Source organism: Castor canadensis, chromosome 18, assembly GCF_047511655.1.
Source record: "Castor canadensis chromosome 18, mCasCan1.hap1v2, whole genome shotgun sequence".
NCBI lineage: Eukaryota > Metazoa > Chordata > Mammalia > Rodentia > Castoridae > Castor > Castor canadensis.
The window spans coordinates 30,195,590-30,214,239 of NC_133403.1; the positions used below are offsets into that span (position 1 = coordinate 30,195,590).

An 18,650-nucleotide genomic window follows, 5' to 3' on the forward strand; every position below is an offset into this window, starting at 1 on the left:
CAGTCAGGTCAAAAGAATTTTTTCCCTTCTTTTCTTGAATAGTTCCTGTGCTTGAAAAATGCCTGCAAAATTCCATCACACCTTTGCGGGGACCACTTTGGGTCTCTAAGGGAGAAGGTTTCAGCCCCTCAGGAGCTAAGATGTACATCCAAGGAGTTCTTTTGGCCTTGTATGAACGATTAAAGTCTGCAAAAAAATAATACAAACAGGTGAGTCACCCTCTTTTAAAACTGATTTATTATATATTTTTAAAATGTACTTGGTTGTATAGAGGCAATGATTGGCATTGCGTCATAAGAGAACTGTGACATGTATTTTGTGAACTGAGTACCTGTTAGGGAGCCAAAATGCTTCTATAATCTCAAAGCCAACAATAATGGGGCTAATTGTATCTGTCTTTTGGTATGGGATGTCATATGTCTCATCTTCTCTTGCTGTATACTGTGCAAAGCAAAGGCAACTACTTATGTGGAAATTCTATAGACATTTACTTTAAATAAGAAAATTAGTAGCTCCTAATCATTTGAAGGTTTAGCCTCCTGTTTCATTTTAGGGTAAAATCAGATTACTATTGTAGAAGTTAGGTTAAAATAAAACAAATCACATTCTTGAGAAATGAAATAATGCATTAACTTCAAGTCAAGAGTAACTTATTTGATTTATGTTTATTTGACTTGTGTGTTTCAGGAGCCAAAGTATAAAAGTAGAATTAGTGTATTTAAACCAGAATAAGCTAAATTTTATCTTTTAATATCTACATATCCATTCCATAGTTGTGTGCAAAGACTGATATTTTAATAGCTACTTACAGGGACTTTTGATTTACCTTAAAGTAGGATTCACATTATAAAGCAGAATCATTGATACCATTTGAAAAATAAAAATGGAGTTCCAACATTTAAAAATCCTCTGCACTTAGACGTAAGTGAAGCATGCATTTTTACCATGTTAAGTAAGGACTAAGTTTTAAGCTTAGAACTGGGAGATGCCAGTTTAGGACTGGTCTCATTATCTCAGGCCACAGGCTGCTGAAAAATGAATATTTTGAAAGCATCATGCTGCTTTCTGCATACAGAGAGGAAGGGAAGGCAGTGGAATGAAATGTCAGTCTCAGTGTTCACACAGCACCTCCTTCTGTCTGGTTTGGAAAAGACTGGAAGAAAGTGTTGAACTAAGGAATCCAGAACTATCAAGAAATATTTCCTGAGAGAAACTTTTATAAGGAAAATGTGTTTGGTTTGCCCTTTAATTTATTTCAGTGGATCCAGAAATGGATTGCTAATTATCATATAGAAGTCTATCCATAATAAATATAAAAATTCATAATTAATAAAAAAAATCCAAACTTTATGCTTTTTATGAAGATAGGATTTTTTAAAAACTAGTATATTTTATTATGTTTAACTTGTTTTAAGTGGAAATATTATCTAATTTTAATATATAATATTATAAAGTGGATTAATCATTTATTTGATGTTATATGGTTTGAATCCAGTTATTGGAGGATTTAAAGTTGTTTAATATTAAATAAAACAGGAGACTATTTTTCCAATGAAAGAAAGGCAAAATTTAAATCAATTCTAAAGACAAATATTTTGTAAGTTTTGTTAAAAGTGAGGATGGTCAAGATTAAAAAAAAATCTCAGAAAGTAATGGATGTTTTTCTCCTGCTAGCCTAAACATTTAAAATTTAAATAAGTATAAGCAGATTTAAAAGACTACTCGATTTAAAAGAGTTTTGCATTGTGAGAGAAGAAGAGTCTTGAGAATTACTGTTTTGATTTAAAGAATTTCTTTAGGACTCAAAATTGGCAAAAGTATATTTCATTAAATATAAATATAAACAAAATGCAACATTTTTAGTTTGCTCAAAATTGTTTGACTAACCTATGAGAATTTCAGCATTATGCAAAATATAAGAATACTTAAAAACCTAGGTGTTTTGTATTTCTACCTAAACCTTTTATTTACACTAAGTTGTAACAATTTAAAGCTTTGCAATATACTTTTGTTTAAGTTTTATTTTAAAATATAAAAATGAAGAAAAGGACTGGAAACTTTCCAATTTTGCATTTCCATGTACATTTCTGTATCTTTAGTCCTGGTCAATTATAGGTATTCTTGAGTCTCTTTTCCATGACTTAGTTGTTATACCATGGCTTAATATTAAATTATCTACAATGTTTAGAAAAGTCACAGTGATACCATTAGTAGGCCATCCCTGATTAAATGTTAAGCCTGGCATTATCTTTATTCATAAGTAGGATTTCTTACCAAATATCCCTGTTAGCATTAATGAACTTTATTTGAACTGCATTTACTTCATTTGACCTCTGGGATAGCTTTTTCTATTTAGTTTTATCTAAAATTGTGTTAAGGAATCACTAGACAGGCGAAATGCAAGTGAATAATGGTTCCTATTTCCTTTATAGATCTAAGTTTATCAATTATAGGATTATATTAACTCTTCATATCATTTCCATTTATTCTATTTCTGATACCCTATATAAAAACCATGTGCTTTTACTCTTTGGCAAATGATTATAGACTTTCAATTTTGACATTCCCAAAGGAAATGTCTTTTAAAGAAATTGTGATAATATAGCTTTAAAAGAAAAGCCAGGGCTACTGGTTTTTATGTTTACGAATTTACTCATTTTTAATTTTTAACTTTAGCTTGGCTGTTATACCATGCAACTGAATTAAGCACACTACATTAGGATGGTCTTAAATATATACTGATTCGTGTGTGTTAAAATGAGATATTATATTTAAGACAGCATAAAGTCACTTAGTCTTACATTTATCACATTTATTTCCTTAAAAGTGGAAACATCTTAGAAATTGCTCAGAGCTAAGCAGAATCTATTTAATTGGTAATCTTTGAAATAGCATAAACGCTTCCTATGAAATGTGTTTAACACTTTCAGAGACAGGGTCTGTTCCGTCTCATTAGCATTCTTGTTATGTAGTGGTGCTATTGGTGGGGGTGTTGAAGTAGGAATGCCATTGTGTGGAGTTCCAGTGTTTGGGGACAAACACTGCTGTGGAAGGAACGTGTGAAAAGGCCGCAGTCCTGTCAGTGAATGAGGAAGGCTGTGCTTTCTGTGTGCTTCAAGCAGGGAAGCTGTCATTCATAGGCCTAACACAGCCAAGCAGAGGCCAAAACACAAGCCTGCACTACCTTTTAAAATGATATTAGTGATTTTTGAACATAATCTTCTTTATTTATGATCCTACGTAGAGCTTTTAGTCGCTGTCAGTAAACAAAATATGTCAGTCTGTTCAGAAATACTGTAAAGATGAGTAAAAGTCCATGGAACTGGGCCAGGCAGCTATATAAATCACTATTTGGAATGGCTGTTGGGCAGTGTTGAGTACAAATGTGATCTGGGGAAACTTTCATTTCTGGAAATTTCTTCCCAATTTGGATACTTTGAATTTCAACCCCCGCTCCAACCAACAAAATTGTTAAGAGATTTTTAGGTAATGAATGCTTAGCACTTTTTTCCTTTTTTAAAGAATACAATTTTTGAACAAGCTCATAAACTTCAATTTTAATCATTTAAAGCTATTCTCAGTATAGCTTAATTGTTATAGATTATATAGTCATTTTTTTTAACTCAGAAAGAAAGAAAGGAAACGAATATCTAACTATAACGTCTTCATAAGCACCATCTTAATTATGAAGAGTCATAGTCTCTGCACTGTTTAAGATGGAAAAAATGCATTTACCATGAAATTAAGAAATTTGGAGGTTTTAAATAATATTCCTAATTTTTAGCACTTTGGAAAGGAATGATCAAGTTGCAGATTAAATTTTATTTGTTTAGTTATTTTAAACAAAATAACTAAACAAAAGTATCCAGAAGTACTTTTTAAGATTTTGAGGCATTTTCTAAATTTTAGCAGTACATCGAAAAACACTAGCAATTTCTATTTACATCTGAAGCTTCAGAGCAATGTTTTATTTCTTTAATTTCATTTTGAAATGTCTACTTGGGATGATTATTAATAAATTGTTACTTAATAGAGTTTTCTAAGAACTACGTAATTTTTGGCTTGAGTGATTAAAATTTTTTTGTGTGCACATGTGGTCTTTATTAATTTAAGCAAAGTAACTTTTTTGAATGCTGTCCTATGCTATTTCTGAGTTCCATATTTGATGCCTTGAGTTTAGAAACCTAGATACTGGATTTCTGCTTAAAAAATTAGGCTTTATTATTTAAATTGTAGACATATTTTAGATTTATTTTGTAGGCATATTGTTAAATAAGGAAATAGACGTTTAACTTCAGTATTTTTTTTTAGTTTAAAATTAAAACTTATTTTATTAATATGCTAAACTAAGCTCTCCCAAAGCACTTAGATTTTGTTTAAAGAATTGTATAAACTAATGTTGCCTCACTTAAACCCACACTCTCAGTAAGTTTGATGATTATATATCAAATAATAATATAATTATAGTCAAGTTGATTCTGACTATAATTATATTATTATTTGATATATAATCTTGACTGACATTTAGTTTTGGCAGAATTTATTCATTGCAAAAAAGTATTTTTAAAGGTTTCTTAGTATTTTATCTTCATATAAGACTTTTCAGATCTTGTGTAGGTCAATCAAAATCACTTTTTAGTTATAGTATTATTGGAAGACTATTTTGCTTTCTTTTTCTATACTGTATATATAATAAAAATTGAGCTATTTCCTTGAGTTGGCCTTTTTTGGGGCAATATTTAAAATATTTCAATTTTGAACAAATTTCTTAATGTTCTTTGAAACCTTTGAATAAAATATCTAATATATAAATATAAGTTGCTGTTAAAAGCATGAATGTAGAGTGGCAGTCATTTCAAAAAGAAAACTACTTCTGAAGGTTCTGATAAGTTTCTTTTAACATATTAGATTATTTATAGATTTCAGTGATTGTTGATTTTTTTTCTCCTGTAACCAAGCTGCATTCTAGTTACTTGAAGTATTTTAAGAACCTTAAACTTGTGTCTTTTTCTAAGTGTCATGCTTTGAGCAGGCCTAACATCAGTTAAATGAAGTGAAAATTGCATTCTTGTCTTGATAGAGAAGAAAATGGATTTCTGGTCATGAAATAGATGTAGTTGTCACTTTTTAAAAAAGGTGTCAGCAGTTTGCTTCAGCGAGTAAGGTGCCAATTCAGTATGGCAGTAAACTTGTGATCTGAGCAATCAATAAAATGCTTCAATAACTTCTGCTTCATTACACTTATAATAAGAGGCTATAGATCCATGGGACATAAAATGTTGATAAAGAGGATGTGTGGGGATCGACTCTGACAATTTTCTGAAAGTACAGTAAGTGCAATATTGCCATCTAGAGTTAGTGCATAGGTAATTGTTACAGAAAGGGGGAGAAATGGCAGTGGAAAAACAAGAAGTAATATTGAAATACTGTTTACTTGTCATCATTTATCCATGACACATTTATCTTCATGGAACATTTCATTTGACTTGGCATACACAGGAGAAAAAATTTCAAATCTGTATTTTTCTCTAATTCTCTTAGAATTATACTACCAAATGTCAAATATATATCTCTGGCTCTAAATTGAACTTTTTATCATGAAAACTATTTATTAAGTAACTCACTTTGGAAAAAAATTAGACTTAGAGGTTTTTTTGGCATGGCAATACAGTTATGTAAAAACAGAAAGCTTGGATGGCATCTCAGTTGAGTGCCTTCTAATAAAAATTATTCACTATTAATATTAAACATACCTTCAAAAATACAGGCCAACTTACTTTTAAAATGGTACTTTAAAATAAATTTTATTTAAAAATGACAAGGCTCATTTAAGGAAGATAGGTTTCCTTGGTTATGTAATTATTTATGAGCTTTTGATGAAATGTGAATTCCATGTGGGGACAAAGACTTTTCTCAAGTTAAAATATTAACAACTTATTTTTCTTGGTTAATAAAAATTACTTAAATTATTTTACTTAAAGATACTTTTTGAATGAACTAATATGGAAAATGTTTTAATCAAACCATTTTGAACTCTTTATTTCTCTGAACTTGTGACTGCCTGATTGAAATTTTACAAAAATCTGAATTTTAGTGTTTTATGATACTTCATACAGATACGGTGACTTAGTATGGTTACAGATTGATTTAATAGGGAAATCTAATCTGGAAAGGGTTCTTACTCCATTCTTCCATTTTTCTATTTTTGTTTATACAGTTTATGTAAGTTTATTGAGCGAGGCCTTCAGGTGTCTCTGAGAAGAAGAATTAATATAAGTTAATGCATTTTTGTAGTACATTGTCTACATATTTTGTATTTTTATATGTGTTTTGTGAATAAGTTCTACAATTGTAAAATTTTTGACCAAAATTTTGTACTCAGACATTCTGTTAAATTCTTTAATTAGACAAAGATGTCTTATTTTGCAATTTATAATCATACCAAGTAGAAAATGTTGCATTTTAAAACCTAAGACACCTAAAAAATTAGCTAGCATTTGTTGCCCTCAATGCAGAGAAACTAAAGCAGATACCTTAAAAGCAACTGAGGCCAATAGGAAAAGGGGAACAGGTACTAGAGGATGTAGGGATGAAACACCCTCACCTTATGCAATTTATTTTGTGCTAATAAAAAAGAAATTTTAAAGCGAGAGCACACAAGGGAGGGGTGAGGATAGGTAAGACACCTAAAAAACTAGCTAGCATTTGTTGCCCTTAATGCAGAGAAACTAAAGCAGATACCTTAAAGCAACTGAGGCCAATAGGAAAAGGGGACCAGGAACTAGAGAAAGGTTAGATCAAAAAGAATTAACCTAGAAGGTAACACCCATGCACAGGAAATCAATGTGAGTCAATGCCCTGTATAGCTATCCTTATCTCAACCAGCAAAACCCCTTGTTCCTTCCTATTATTGCTTATACTCTCTCTACAACAAAATTAGAGATAAGGGCAAAATAGTTTCTGCTGGGTATTGAGAGGGGGGAGAGGGAGGGGGTGGGGGCAGTGGGGAGAAATGAACCAAGCCTTGTATGCACATATGAATAATAAAAGAAAAAGGAACAAAAAAAAATTATTTGAAAAAAAAATGTACTGAATCTAACAAATAAATAAATAAAACCTCCAAGTAAGTATAGAATTGTTGTAGTAAAGTAAGTGGAAGTATCTGACAAATTTTCTTTAAATTACTCAGCCACTTAAAGGTGTTATTGCCTATGACTCTTTTGAAATGAGAATAAATTGTTATAGAGTTATAGCAGCAAAGTGAAAGAGTGTGTTTGATAGATTCTCCGAGCAGTTTCAACACCCACAGGTATTATTTGTAAGAAAACAATCGTGTGAGTCTTCAGCTGGTTAGAGAGGGCACACATTCCATCTTCACCTGACATCCTATCTATTCCGCCAACATCTTGGGCCCCCTGCCTGCCACCCCTCCTCCAAAACAATAATGTTCACTGAGAGATTTGTGTGAATGGACAAGAATATGAATGTTTGCTTTTTTTTTTTTTCCTTGACGGACTAAAATAGTATTGAAGGCACATTCTTAGGGGAAGCAAAACCAACTCTCTTGAGGATTGATTAGTATTTTCTATTTGCTATTCATATCGGTAAGTGTCAGTGATTGCAAGTTAACATCTCCGATTATTAAAAGTCTGACTAATGATTGATAAAGGGAGACTTAAGTTTAAAGTTTTAGAATCATTGCTGTTCTTCATTTTACTCAGAGACGTGTAATACTTCCTCTCATACGTTGTTAATAAACATCTATCTTCAACAAGTAGCTGATTTCATACTATAATTCATTGTTTGGTTACATTATATATATGTGGCAAAAGATGGAAATGAAGGCAACATTAATTTATTGTTCTCTTCAGTCAAGTGTTCTCAAGTTAACTATATTAGAAAATCAATTTTGTGTAATTTTCTAAAAAATAGATAGTACATCTTACATGTCTAAAACATTTTAAAGTCTTAAACACAACCAGTGAAGTACGAAGAAAGATATAGTAAGAGTTCATTTATTGACAATTAATACGTGTCACTGAGAAGTAAATGTTGAAAGTTTCAGAGAAGTGAATGACAGCATAAATAAAAGGTGCTAGAAAGATCCAAAACTTCAGAATTAGAAATTCCAGATGAGTAATATTTTGCAGAGCTGTACAAGTTGAGTATCCCTTTTCTGAAATGGTTGGGACCAGAATCAATTTAATTTTGCACTAGAGATATCTTGGGGATGGGAGCCAAGTCTAAACACTTACATGTATTTATGTTTCATATATTCCTTATACACAGAGCCTAAAAGATACTTTTCTGCAAGACCTTTAGTGCACCTGTGCTTTGAACTGCAATCCATCAAATGAGGTCAGGTGTGGAATTTTCACTTGTAGTGTCTTGTCAGCACTGAAAGAGTTTCAGATTTTGGAACATTTCAGATTTCAGATTTTTGGATTAGGAATGCTAAACCTGTACTTCCCAATACAGGGTCCTCATACAGTTTTTAAATAAAATTAAAAATTCCATTTTCAGTCTCATTGGTCATAATTCAAGTGCTCAGTAGCTACATCACTTGACAGTGCCATACTAAAAGGCACAGTGCCATACTAAATGGACAGTGCCATACTAAAAGGAAGAAATTTAGTTGAATACCTCAGTTATACTTCTGGCACTGGATTCCTCTTTCTATGACTAACAAAATGACAAAGAATCTTTCACCACAATCAAAATTTAATTCACTGTTGGATAGATAAGTTACTCTAGTTTTCACAAACAAAACAAAACAAAGATTGTGAAAGCAAACTGCACAATGGTCACAATCCATTCACTAACTACCAGGTAGACTTCTATGTCTGTAAGGATCCCCTGTAAGTGACCTATGCACGTGACAACCTTAGCAACTATGATTCTGGCAGTCACCTTGTTTGGTTAGAAAAGGCTTCCCTTAGATTAAAAAGAATTAACCTAGAAGGTAACACCCATGCACAGGAAATCAATGTGAGTCAATGCCCTGTATAGCTATCCTTATCTCAACCAGCAAAACCCCTTGTTCCTTCCTATTATTGCTTATACTCTCTCTACAACAAAATTAGAGATAAGGGCAAAATAGTTTCTGCTGGGTATTGAGGGGGGAGCGGGAGGGGGTGGAGTGGGTGGTAAGGGAGGGGCTGGGGGCAGGGGGGAGAAATAAACCAAGCCTTGTATGCACATATGAATAATAAAAGAAAAATGAAAAAAAAAAAAGAAAAAAAAAAAAGAAAAGGCTTCCCTTCTCTCAAAAAAAAAAAAAATGACTAGAGAAACAAACTTAAATGGTAAAATATTGTGTTCTTCTTGTGTGTCCTGTCTTTATATTGACTAGGGTTGAAGATACAGAACTGTCCAAGACCTTGCCCTTAGGAAGCTTATATTCTTATTCTGGAGACAAGAAAAACCCCTGGGAAAACACTATGAAATATGCGTGTAGCGTGGAATGAAGTGGCAAGATCTATTGTACAAAAATCTATGTATTACAGGAACTTGCATGAGATAAAGGCTAGTGGAAAAGTAGAATTGAAGCACTTCAAGGTTGAGAACTTTAGAAGTCATATAATCCAGGCCTCTCATTTTGCAGATAGGAAGACAGTAACAACACTTATCTCACTAGATTGTTGTGAGGATTAAGTAAGTGCATAAAATTGTTAAAGCATTACCCAGAATAAAGTAAGCGGTCAGTAGGAGTTAGCTATCATCATCATCAGTCATCTTCACTGTTAATATTATGGTTAAAAGAATTGAGATCAGTTTTAAGTATTCCAGCCTGCAAACATGGGCTGTCTTTCAACTGACCTACATCTTCTTTGATTTGGTTTTGAAATGTTTTAGAGTTTTTACTGTATAAGTCTTTTGCTTCCTTGGTTAAACTTATTCCTAAGTATTTGTCAGTTTTGATGCTGTAACAAATGAGATTGTTTTCTTAATTTCCTTTTTGGATGGGTCATTGTTAGTGTATAGAAATGCAGCTGGGTTTTGTGTGTTGATTTTTATATCCAGCAACTTTGCCAACATTATTAGTTGTAATAGTTTTTTGTGTAATCTTTTTGCATTTACAGATCATCTCCTCTGTAGATAGAAAATTTCACGGGTGGAGGGGGTAAAGGAGAGGGTGGGGGGACGGAGAAGAAATGACCCAAACATTGTATGCACATATGAATAAAAAAAAAAGAAAATTTCACTTTTGTTGACTTTTATTGGAGTAGTATTGGAGGGAGAGGACATCCTTGCCATTTTTTTTTAGCACTATTGCCTTTCGAACTCAAGGCCTTATGCTTGGTAGGTAGGTGCTTTACTACTTGAACCATGCTCCCAAGCTTTTTTTTTGGTTACTTTTCAGATAGGGTTTCATGGTTTTGCTTGGGGCCAGCCTCATTCTTCTATTTATCCTTCTCATGTAACTGGGGCCACCAGTGTGTGCCACCATATCTGGCTTATTGATTGAGATGTAGTCCTGATAACTTTTTGCTTAAGTTGGCCTCAAACTGTGATACTCCTTATGTCTGCCTTCCTAGTAGCTGGGGTCACAGAAATGCACCACAACTGGCTTCCTTTCATTGTATTTGATCTTAGAGGAAAAGCTTTCATTCTTTCACTGTTAAGGATGATGTAAGTTATAGGCTTTTCATATATGGTTTTTATTATACTGAGGTAGTTTTCTTCTATTCTTAGCTTGTTGATTGTATTTATCCTAACAATGTGTTGAATTTTGGCAATTGCTTTTTTTTTTTTTGCATCAGTTGGGATGATTGTAAGGTTTTCTCCTTCATTTTGTTAATGTGGAATACTACATTCCTTGATCCTTCCTGTGTTGAGCTATTCTTGCATTCTAGGTATAAATTCCATGTGGTCATTGACTAAATATTTGTGGCTCCTTGGGCTCACAACTTTGCTACCCTTTGAATCTCCAGGTACTGTGCAAGAATTTATGCATCTCATATCTACTTACTTAGGTATTTAACTTAATTTAATCTTGAGGTGCTGAGATTCAAACCCAAGGCCTCACTTACTGCCAGGCAACTACTCTATCCCTGAGTGACATCTCCAAGCCCAGGTCATAATTTTTTTTTTTTCATTTGAGTTGCTTGTTTTATTTCTGACACCAGGCTTGACTTTACTCTGTAAGATTCTTGGTAACTAGACCAAGTGTATGTAAACAAAAATCCTGGACTGAAAACATAAAGAAAAATAAAATTTTCATCCTTTAACCTTTTGCAATGTTTTAAATATGGAGGATGGGAATGAGAGAAAGAAATGGTTGAGCTGAAACTATCCAATGTACAAAGGAAGAGTATTCAGAAAACTCACAATGAATCCCCCTGTACAACTAATGTATACTAATAAAAACATATCTTTTTCTATGTTGTTTTTGTCAGTTATTGCTCACCAAAACATGAAAGTACCTGATATATACACATTATGTCTGCAAATATGACAGGTTCCTGAAGTTTCATCTCTACGTGAAGGCGGGAGGATCTCTTTTTTTTTTTTTTTTTTTCATTTTTCTTTTATTATTCATATGTGCATACAAGGATTGGTTCATTTCTCCCCACTGCCCCCACCCCCTCCCTTACCACCCACTCCACCCCCTCCCTCTCCCCCCCCTCAATACCCAGCAGAAACTATTTTGCCCTTATTTCTAATTTTGTTGTAGAGAGAGTATAAGCAATAATAGGAAGGAACGAGGGTTTTTGCTGGTTGAGATAAGGATAGCTATACAGGGCATTGACTCACATTGATTTCCTGTGCGTGGGTGTTACCTTCTAGGTTAATTCTTTTTGATCTAACCTTTTCTCTAGTACCTGTTCCCCTTTTCCTATCGGCCTCAGTTGCTTTAAGGTATCTGCTTTAGTTTCTCTGCGTTAAGGGCAACAAATGCTAGCTAGTTTTTTAGGTGTCTTACCTATCCTCACCCCTCCCTTGTGTGCTCTCACTTTTATCATGTGCTCAAAGTCCTAGTTGTGTTTGCCCTTGATCTAATGTCCACATATGAGGGAGAACATACGATTTTTGGTCTTTTGGGTCAGGCTAACCTCACTCAGAATGATGTCATAATTTATATCATATATATCATATATTTTTGTCATACTCTTTCTCTGTCGTTACTGATATTTTCATAAATATATTTGGCTGCTAATTAGTGAATTATGTTGATTCATTTTTAAATGTTAAGTGGACCTTACATTCCTGGGAGATTATCTTCCTTATATATACTATTTGAATTGATTTATTAAAGTGTCATAAGTGAGTTTTGTATCGATGGTCATGAAGGATATTGGCCTCTAGTTTCTTTTTTCTTCTAATGCCTTTGTCTTGTCTGGTTTTGTATTTTGAGTATTTTTAGGATAATGATGCTTCCTTCATAAGATGAATTGGGAAGTATTTCCTCCTCCTGTATTTTATAAGTTTGCTTAGCTCCTGTATTCTTTCTCTCTCTCTCTCTTTTTTTGGTGATACTGGAGTTTAAACTCAGGGGTTCATGCTTTCTAGGCAGGTGCTCTACTACTTGAGCTATTCCGCCAGCCCTTTTTTGTGTTGGATATTTTCAAGATAGGTTCTTGCAAACTATTTGCCAGGGCTGGCTTCGACCCATGATCCTCCTGATCTCTACCTCCTGACCAACTAGGATTACAGGTGTGAGCCATAGGCACCTGGCTTACCTGTATTGTTTCTTAAATATTTGATAAAATTCACTAGTGAAACTTTACTCACCTGGATTTTGTTGAAGGTGGATTTTAAATTATTAATTAAATTTCTTTAGTAGATATGTAACTATTTACAGTGTATAATTCTTTTGGATTGACCTTTAGTATTTTAATAGTCTTTGAAGCTATGTCCATTTAGTCTAAAATAGCAGATTTATTGGCATAAAGATGTTGATAATATCCTGTTAGCATCCACTTGAAGTCTATACATGTTGCCTTTTAATTTCTATTCTCTCATCATTGTCTTAATTGATATAGTTAAAAGTTGATCAGTTTTATTGATGTTTTCCAATAAATGCTGATTGATTTTCTATTTTTACTATTATTTTATTAATTTTATGCTTTATTAATTCCTCACTTCTGCACACATAGGGCTTAATTAATATTTCTTTTCCCACTTTCTCTAAGTGAAAGCTTAGATCATTGAGTTTAGACCTTTCTACTTTTTAAAATATAAACATTTAGTGCTATATAGTTACCTCAAAATGCTGCTTTAACTGTGTTTACCAAATTTCAATGTGTTTTTGTATTTCTTCAATTCAAAAGATTTAAAAGTTTTCCTGTGAGTTCTTTATCTACTATTGAGAAGTGTGTTGGTTATTTTCCAATTTTTGGGGGATTTCTATGTATTTCTATTATTGATTTCACTTTATTTCCACTAAGGTCAGAAAGTCTACTATGTATAATTTTAATTCTTTGAAAAATTGTAGGATATGTTTTATGGCTCAGAATATTGTCTAAATTAACAGTCCAGTCCATGTTTGTTCTGCTTTGTTGTTTAGAGTATTCATAGCTGTTCATAAACACCATCTGAATGATGGTGTTGCTCAAGTCTTCTGTTATCCTTGCTATAGCAGAGGATTTGTTTGTTTTTACGTTTAATTTTATCAGTGTTTTATAATATGCCTTGAAGCTTTGCTGTTAGGTCCATGAACATTTAGGATTGTTATAATTTCATCAGAAAATAGGTTTTTAAAATCCAGAAGTGTTCATCTTTATATCCTTATTCCTAGAAATACATATTATTTTTTGCAGTACTGGGGCTTGATCTCAGAGCCTTTACCTTGAGCCACTCCACATTTCTTTTTGTGACAGGTATTTTTGAGATAGGGTCTCACAAACTATTTGCCTGGGCTGGCTTTGAACCTCGATCCTCCTGATCTCCGCTTCCTGAGTAACTAGGATTACAGGGTGAGCCACCACTGCCTGGCCATTCCTAGAAATACTCTTTGTTCTGAAATCTACTTCGTTTTATATTAATATGGCCACTGTAATAATTTTTCACAAATGTTACCACAAAATATTATTTTTCATCTCTTTACTTTTAACTTACCTGTGTACTTATGTTTTGTTTTACAAAAAGAGTATATTTGGGCCTTGCTTTTTCCTCAAGTCTGACAATTTCTTACTTTCATTTGGAGTATTTAGACCATTTGTATTTAATTTAGACAGCATAATGAAACCCACCAAATGCTGTCTGAAAAAGGGGTAAATGATAGGCTCTTAGATATTCAGTGTGTACAAAAAATTTCTCTTGTTGTCCTCATTCTATTTCTTAGCCTTGCCTATGTTTAGATCCTGGTGATTGAACCCAATCTTTTCTTAGAAAGATAGAGGCCAGATTTGGTGGTGTTCTTAGAAAGATCATGATTATTAACAGAAAAAATGGTGACACAGCCAGCTATCAATGTTAACCAGGTTTGTTCACAAAGAATAAATTAGAGAATGGGGTGGAGAATCATGGACATGGTTTCACACTGTGTCATTGAACATTCTGATCATAAGGGGAGCAAGTTTTTTGGGCTCACCTTCAGCATTACGTGGTCCTTTTACTCTTCTATGGTCAGTGCCAGGGGAAGCCCATGGGACTTGACTCCTGGACAATAAGTATAGACACTCTCTGCCCACAGACATCCTTCTCAACTGAGGGTCTCAGTCAGCCTGATGTGTACCCTGGGCCTGAACCCTGTGGACATTAGGGCTAAAAGTGGTGAGGCCTTTTGGTCTTGTACACCATCCACATTTAGCCCTACTTCTCTGGTCTTTGTGTTCTATGAACTTTACATCTATGTGGAATTAACAGATTCATCTGGGAACACAGACACTTGTGGTCTGGGGCTCAGATCTGTCTCACTGCATATCCGTTCCTTTTCCATTGCAGAGAGTTGAAGATTTAAATTGCTTACAGTGAATTTGTGTTTTCAACATATTTCTTTTCTTTTTAATGTCAGTACCTTCCTTATATTTAATAAAAAATAATAGTTCCTCATTACCAGCTATCATTACAACTTCTTTTATAATATAAAACACATCATAGGACAAACATCAAACTAGGGATAGAACTTCATGCATTACAAAGCCATCACCCTCTTGACCCTGATATCACTCGTTCTCTCCTGTACCTCTTAATTCATCTTCATTGAACAGTGTCAGATTGTTGTTAGCACTTGCCATTTATTCCTACTTCAGTATCTCTCTTTGTGGTAAATCTTGTCTATTATTAGTAGTCCATTGAGAAACAATTCCAAAGCATTGCTTTACTTCCAGAAAGAATTTTGAGTTGTAGATTTTATTGTTTTCTTTTTGCCTTTGCTTTGGTTTTCTTTCTGGAAACTCAAAGATTTGGCTATCAGACCTCCTCTGGGGTAAACAACTGGATGCTCTGGTGTCATCATGGGACAGCGGACTATCTATTCAGTACACACCAGATACCATTATCTGATTTATAGGAGCAAATTATAGGAGATTTTTGGTGCCTCATGAGAATGTCCAGTGAATGTAAAGATACTGGATCATTCTATTACATGGAGGATGAAAATGTGTCTCAAGCTGTTTTATTGGAAGATCCACATCCTGTTTACCTTGGACTCCAGGGAGGTCTATCATAGGCTGAGTAGTATTGCACAGAAAAGTCACAACATATAAGTGTTATAGTGTAGAAGGAAAATCTTTTGACCCCTAAATTCACCATCATGTGGGATCTGATCCTCTGCACTGTCCCTAGTCCCATTGATGCTGGTTTCCATGTCAAAATCAGAAACTGTGGAGGAAAGCAACCAAGGGACACCCAGAATATGAACAGCATAGTGAGATCTCTCAGTCACCAGTGAATCATGCTGTTCTATTCACCCAAATTGGATGCTTTTGAGTCTGTGATATGACGAAGATGTATCAACATCTAACATCTTATCCAAAGTGAAAAGAAACAAGCAGGTCACACATGACAATTATAGTCCTATTCTTTACTTCTACTTCCAGAACAAAATTTCTCATTTTTTGACTTCCATTGTGCTTTACACTTTAAATCAGGAATTTCATGAAGCAAAGTTTCTGGCCTTTCCAACCAGCTAAATTTATACAGACACATTTTGTAAAAATGTGTGATGCTGAGTGACAGTAACAGTTCTTTCCTTTGGTCTTCTTTCACTTTTCTTCCTTTTTTGTTTGTTTCTTTCCTTCCATCTAACTTTTAAGACATTCTCCATATGTATCAGAAACAGGCGTCCACCTACAATGCTCCTGCTGAGTGTCCTTATCTCTGAAATTACAAGTGTGTGACTTCACCCATGTCAACATTCCTGTTTTAAAGTGTGTCATTTGTTGAGGTCAGTGGACATTACTTCTATGGGGTCTGCAGACCTCTTACACCATCACTGTGTTTCCCCTTGTTGATGAGTAATGAAGACACATGACACTTAGGATAGTGCCAGGTAGAAATGTTAAATTAGTTCTCCTTTTGCATTTAATGATCCAAATCCAATGTTACAAAGGGAATGAAGCCAAACTTCACTTTTCCATATTTATTATCAAATTAATATTATTTTCACTTCAACAGAAAATGGAGTGTATCTGCAGATCATATAAGGTGGCAGAGGTGCCATTTCTGGACATTAAGCAGTCCAAAACAGAAGGATCTTGCCCTTGATGAAGAAAAAACAAACAATAATGGATTCAACTTAAAGGACACAAAAGGTATTTAAATCTTATTCACAGGTGACTAAGCAGAGGGAATGAGAGCAACTATTAAGATAATGATCATTTTAAGGAACTGGGTATGGGAATGCAGACATTAATACCAATTTTAATAGAAGAGAAAAAAGTAAATTGAACGAGAAATTGAATATCCTGGAGAATTCTCAAAACAAATTCTATAGACCATGTTCATCTGCAAGATGGATGAGATTGATCCCCAAGGTCAGTTTTGTAGATTTAAACAAGATATCTTATATCTGATCTCCATCTGATCATGGAGTACTAGTTAATATAAGATGAATGGATTTGAGAAGGAGAGTCAGAAGCATTTGTAAATGACCAGGCCACTGGATCCTGTGGCCTTGTATTGGACAGACATTGGTTGGTAGATTAGTAGATATAAAGGAATATCAATATTATGCATAAGGTGAAACAGCAGTTTCAGGACAGCAAATGAACCCCTTATTTGTCCATACCCATCATAATCTCATTAATCCCATATACATTCACTTTATAGTTATAGGGTGTGGTAATCTGTATAGAGGTAAGACCTATTCAGGTACATAGACTAGGAGTCCAATGTTGGCAATTAACTTGACACCTAGAAGAAGAACCACCACCAGATCTACCCCAAATTTACAAACCTGTGATATGGTCATGTACCAAAATAAGAGCTGGTGAGCAATGCATTTTAGAATTACATGGTGTATGTTAACATTAGACTGCTGGACATCTCAGCCAGGCAGATGTTCAGATCCACTGACTCTGAAGATTTGCTATCCTTAATGTAGTCCCAAAGTAGCAAAAAAATTAATCCTGAAAATTCCTGGGTCACAATCAGCTTTCCATCAAGATTGACTAGAGAGAGGCCACTATAACTTAAGAATACCTTTTCTAACCCATGACACACACATCACTATTTTGTGATAAAAAGCACCAGATCATTCTACATGCTGTTAGGACAGAACCATCCATGCCAGAGGAACCTCACCCTTTCCAGTGCCAAACCTAAGCATATCCCCATAAAGAAAGAGTCAGATGCCCAGTTGATTTTTTACCATCCTGTAGAGGCATGGAACAGGTTTTGCAGAGAGCTTACTTATCAACGTACATATTGTTGGTCTCAGCTCTCAGTTGGAGCACCAGTTCCCTGAATTTCAAAACCATCTTCAAAAGTGCTGATAGAACCTGATATTCTTACAAACCATGTTCCATAAGAAGTACCACACACTTTCCTTATAGACTTCATATGAGGGAACTGATGCAGTTAAAGATGCATCCACAGTGTAAGTAAATTGGACTCAGATTGGCTTGGCATATGGAACATGTCATAGGGTTCCTGGAGGTTTCCATAACATAGACTATCTAGAAGATAATGTACATGGCAGAGAATTTTCATGATTGAATGACTATTACTTGTGACATAGGACAACTGTTAATTTATGTCATTGTTTCCAGTAACTCAGGATCAGTGGAAACGTACAGGAATGGTATTTCAAATCAAGACGGGGACCACTTTTATATCACCATGTTATCTTACTTCCTCTTTCACCCTGAAATTTTAATAATGTTGCAAGATGTTTCGGGACATATCCCTTTTTTCTAATTTACCCTGATTACATAAATAGAAAATAGACATGTATAGATTTAGAATCCACACAAATACTCCCAATGGACACATTTTGATGGCAAAATTACTGGTATGGAGACCAGTACAGTAACACGCCGCATGTGGCAGGTACTCACTCTGAACATTCTATGATGTCATGCTGCTGTGGTAATGTGTACATTCAAATCTCACCTTCCATTCCAACTGTCACTCAGTGACCTGAGTGGTCATAGCAGACAGCAGTTGGGACATACTCAGATTGATTCAAATTGTTCACAGACATGGGTAACTTGATTTGCTGTGGCAGAGGTGTATGTTCATACTGATATTCTCAATGTCCC

At 34.2% G+C, this 18,650-nt stretch overlaps 1 protein-coding gene and 1 pseudogene across 10 annotated transcripts in view; one reads left to right on the top strand and one right to left on the bottom strand.

Annotated features, from left to right (window-relative positions):
- Positions 1 to 18,650, bottom strand: part of LOC109676735 (doublecortin domain-containing protein 1-like) — a 1,027,711-nt pseudogene that overhangs the window by 240,241 nt on the left and 768,820 nt on the right.
- The window catches only part of LOC109677192 (dnaJ homolog subfamily C member 24-like), a 929,921-nt gene that overhangs the window by 97,035 nt on the left and 814,236 nt on the right, over positions 1 to 18,650 (top strand). For 7 of the 10 annotated variants that reach the window (XM_074060651.1, XM_074060653.1, XM_074060654.1 and 4 more), the window contains 2 exons: positions 43 to 209; positions 16,564 to 16,700. The exons of 2 other annotated variants lie outside the window; for them this stretch is intronic. The gene's annotated coding sequence lies outside the window, so the exon portion shown is untranslated. The remainder of the gene's footprint in view (positions 1 to 42; positions 210 to 16,563; positions 16,701 to 18,650) is intronic. One more of the 10 variants, XM_074060649.1, reaches the window with a different exon arrangement.